General features: G+C 38.1%; 2 protein-coding genes across 2 annotated transcripts in view; one reads left to right on the top strand and one right to left on the bottom strand.

The window, feature by feature from the left end:
* The window catches only part of LOC109103223 (NLR family CARD domain-containing protein 3-like), a 1,793,396-nt gene that overhangs the window by 447,790 nt on the left and 1,340,799 nt on the right, over positions 1–4,807 (top strand). The gene's annotated exons all lie outside the window — the stretch shown is intronic.
* Positions 1–4,807, bottom strand: part of LOC109070511 (ribonuclease inhibitor-like) — an 862,999-nt gene that overhangs the window by 15,693 nt on the left and 842,499 nt on the right. The window lies entirely within an intron of this gene.

Genomic DNA, 4,807 nt, shown 5'->3' with positions numbered 1-4,807 from the left:
TGGACTCGGGCCGGTAATTCTGATAAACTGTCAGACAAGGACCGGGACAACACTGTTTTGTTCTCTGTTGTTTTCCTCTGTGAGCATGCACTTGATATATATTTTTTCCCATTTTGTTAAATTTAAACGTGTTACATTCGTTCTGCTCTCACTGATCATTTGGTCCTCAGAAGAAAAAAATTTAATAAAAAAATAACTAGTAAACTCGGAAGAAATCCTGCAGGCACCCCTGTGCTATATACACACAATCCCCCACTGAAATTCAGGACCTGATTAAATATAACTCTATTATACATAGATTTGTGAAATTAAATTGCTGCTAATAAATTTCATGGCTTTCCCAGGTTTTTTATGACAGTACGAACCCTAATAAAAGCAACTGATACACGCTTATCACTTAAACATTTCCACTAATGTGATGCACGAATGCTCCGTTACCTCTTCCTCCTCTAATCACATGCCAGATCCGTTACCCAGCTTTGTTCCGGCACCGCGCAATTTACAAATTAAATCAAAAACCATCTCACCAGTGTTTGAACACACATAGAAAACAATAGATATGAATTTTAAAGACATGGTACTTCTCCAGTGTGCTGATGCTAAATGTTGGAGGGTACTGGTTAAAGAACAAGATTTATTGATACTAACTCATGATCTGCTCACATGTAATTGCACTTCACTCTTAAGCATGTGTCACTGCAGACTGTATATTTAATTAATTGCAGACTTTTGTGATTTGATAAGTACACTAAGTCATATCACAATTTCAAGTTTATTTTGATTAATTGTGCAGTGCTGATGAGAAGTGTGAAATATTTTCAAATCTATGAAACTGTGGTGGGTCACTAGAGTCTGGGTAATTAATGGGATAAACTTTTAAAATACTTACTTCAGCTTTTCCAGTCTACAGTGTACATTTTCAAACAGAGTCAAGATGATCTTCATTCCTGGGTTTCCTAGTTTATTCTCACTCAGATCCAGCTCTGTCAGATTTGAAGGGTTTGAATTTAGAGCTGCAGCCAGAACATGACACCCTCCTTCTGTGATACAGTTGTTCTTCAGACTGCATAAAGAGAAAACACTTCAGTTTCAATCTGAATATTTACCAGTATGTTTCAGCTGACAGTTGACAAATACTGCTGATGTTAATGATAGCCACATTACAAAAGTCACATATGTTTTTTTTCAGTCAGCAGTCTCTTATAAAAGAAACATAACAAAAACCAGCAGAAAGAATTAAAAAATGTCCTTGTAACATTGAAATAATGTACATCAGTGTGTAGAGTGTACAGTGTTTATCTTGCAGTAGAGCAGCGATCTGATTCACTCGTGTAGAACATTGAGATCCAGTGATATCTGTCTACTCATCTTACCTAGATCTAGACTTAAAAAACGAGGTTCATGGTCATTTGCATTCAGAAACACCTCCAATAAACCATATATGATGACAACACCTCCCTTTATAAATCACGTGAATGTATAATGTCCTCACCGATTCAATCCTTGGGGCCGGTATTTTCCCCTGTAATCGTAACCTCTGTGCTCTCACTTTTTAGATCAGACAGCTCTATGAAAGTATCATTCATCTGCTCAGCGCTGGTTTACCAAATCCATTTTCCTTAGCGAGATCACTGACACTAAAGCTTGGATTTTACAAAGTACTTTTGTTGCTGCATGTTTGATAGAACTACGCTTTGGCTCTCAAGTATCTTTTTTTTGTTCTAGTTTAAATATAAAAAAAAAATTCTTCATTTCAAGATGCAGTTTAGCTATATAAGCACAGATATTTAGTCCTTATTTCCGGGGCTCAGGCCCCAGATATAGATCAGATTTGGAAGATCCCACACTTTGCGTGAACTGTTCTGATCGCCACTTAAAATTAGACAACGGTTGTATGCTCCGTTTGTAACATCATGCCCTGAATTTAATCTCATGCTCAACTTTCTAAGCCTGAAACTTTCTTATCAGCAGAGGAGCAGTTTCTGTCCAAAATTCTGTGGCAGAATGAATCTGGAGTCAATTGCGAATAAGACTATTGTACTTCTACCTTTATACATATTGATTGTTAAAGAAAATTATTGTTTATGAAGCCCTCAAGAATTTGGCCACTCAAGACTCTTCTGCCCTGCTCCATCCCATACACCCTGTCTAGAACATTGAGATCCAGCCAGATCTGTCTACTCATCGTGCCTAGAGTCAGACATTAAAACTACAAGGCAATCGAGGCGATCACAGCGTTTGCAAAACCGTAATACATCTGGTAACTACAACTAATATTCATATTAGATTAGCCCCCTGTTATTTCAGGACATTTTATGTACCGCTCTATACGTATATTCAAATTTCCTACTTAGCATCAAAGTAGACCCCTGCATCATTCGTAATTAACTCTGTAAAGGATAATATGGTTTATATCATTGTAGCGTTGATAAATATTTGGGGCTGCTGCTATTCATCTGGATGGTTCTTGAGGTTTTTATTCTGGATGTGTACAGCACTTTGAATGCACTTTAGTGTTATCCAAGCTAAATGTGCTTTATAGCAGAAGTTAAGTTGAACTTCATATTGTAGTAGACTAACTATGGAACAATCGCTATTTATATTAACATGATATGATGTCTTTTGCAGTGTGTTAAATTCTTGGTAAACATCTATAGGTGCAAACAGAGAACATTTTAAAATACTAAAACAAATCAATCTACATGACAGCTTTAAGGTTTCAAGTATCTAAAGGACTGCAATGTGTTTAAAGTCGTCCTCTAAATAATCCACAACATGGATGAAACACCCTCAGAATAGGTATAAAAAACACAATTTTATAAGCGTTGAAAATGGCCTACTGTAAGACCACGCTTAAACCAATTGGAAGTAGTGGTAGGACGTAGAACGTAGGAGTTTTCCACTGAGGGAGAAGGGGAATTAAATAAAGCTCCACAAATGGTTCGGCATGAGCTAGGACCGCAGTTCTGTCTCAATCCTGGGGCAACGCATCTAGGTACTCTAACATGATGCGCTAATTTCTGTTTTCCCTGCTGAACCATGGCCACTGGGGATGACACAGTCCATTACCTCAGACACCCATTGAAGAAAGTCAAAAAAAACAAAGGCCCGTAAAATAAAATAAAAAAAAAAACCGGTACAAACCATTCAATCTTTTTCATGCGAATGCCGTATTATTGATCATGAGTCAGCTCTGGTCATCACCTGTATGCTGATCCAGCACTGTTAGCAAGGCGGGCAGCTTTTGTTGTTAAGCCACAATAATTTAAACTACCAGAGAAATAAATCCCCTCACCAGAGTTAGAAGATTTTCAGATGCACCACAAAAAGACACCCTTCTGTTAGGCACCCAAAATGTAATTTATACCAATTGCGTCTTATCCCGAAACAGTAGAAATATAAGTGTCAGGGCACGCTATAAGATTATACGCTCCCCGTTCTATCATATATATATATATGATAATGGACAACTTGAGTTATACAATATGTCAAAAAGCACCGCTTGCTCTTTATCCTGATGAGCTGCTCTTGAGCCCCGGCTGAACGTACTGTATCAGTCCATTTCCTTTAATAATTAATCCGAACAGCAACAAAAGAAAAATCACTCACTGCTCATAACTGAATTGCTTGTTGTACTTTAATACAGTTCATCTCTAACGAAATGCAAGTGACTGGCACCCAGTGCTCTCACCACTCGAGAACACAGTTTAAGCAGTTGCACTGCATCTTTGAGTAATGATAGACCTACAGGAACCTAAAAAAAAATAACTGAAATCACTTTGCTCTTTCTTAGCTATCCTTCTGAGATCGAAAACGGCTTTTTTTTACATAACCCCATGTAAATCTAATAAATAGCATTGCACTTTAATTCCAAAGGACTGACATTTTTAAATAAAAAAAATTAAAAACGTTAAACGATTTAATCCTAAAAGAGATATATACTTATAACTGTATGTGGTAATAACACTATAGCTCAGGGGTGTCCAAACCGGGATAAGTAGATAATGCAATTTTAAAATGAGAAGAAAAACATTGACACAGTAGATTAAATAACTTACAGAGATCTTTGAGGCTTCTGGATGGACTGCTGATAATCTTAATGAGACCACTCGCCTGATTTCTTGGAATTTCTGAAGCTGCAAAACCCCTCCAGCTCCTCCTCTCTGATGTCAACCGTCACGTGCATTCAAAGCAGAACAATGGGCAGGCAGAAAGATCAGCAGATGAGAGACTTCCGTTGCTAATGCGGGTCTGAGCTGCCTTCCACCAGAGTTTGGTCGTTCAGTAATTCAGACAGTAGAACAGATTGATTGGACTCATCTCTGGCGACAGATTCGATTCTAATTTTGCTGCTGTGATGTACTGACACTATTTCCTTTTGGCTCTGCTCATGTCTATTTTTCTGTGTCAACCAGGCCCCTGTGAGAGTCTCTGATTGGACTGGGTAGTGACAAACCAAGGAGGAATCGAAGAAAAAAGATCCAGGTGTCTCCCCGTTTATCACTCTCTAGTGCCTTGTCCACTGCAGTCTTGAGCAAATCAATCATGGTTTCAATTTTGTTTTTCTGTTCTGTAGAGTCATGATCACAACACTATTTCTTGTGATGTCTAGAAACAGATGTGCATAAAGAGCTGCAATAAAATCTCTTGAATGCTCAAGTGGAACGAAGCAGTACATGGTACCAAGAACGATCCCTGTTTCCTCCTTAAAGCTCTGGGTACACTTGCCTGAGTACACTGATGCGCTTATAGACGTCAATACCACAGGCTTCTCAGATCTGTGTCATAGAAGATCACATTGTTTCTT

Source organism: Cyprinus carpio, chromosome B22 (genome assembly GCF_018340385.1).
Source record: "Cyprinus carpio isolate SPL01 chromosome B22, ASM1834038v1, whole genome shotgun sequence".
Classification (NCBI taxonomy): Eukaryota; Metazoa; Chordata; class Actinopteri; order Cypriniformes; family Cyprinidae; genus Cyprinus; species Cyprinus carpio.
The sequence above is the reverse complement of the archived record's forward strand: the minus strand, read 5'-3'. Positions and strand labels throughout refer to the sequence as shown.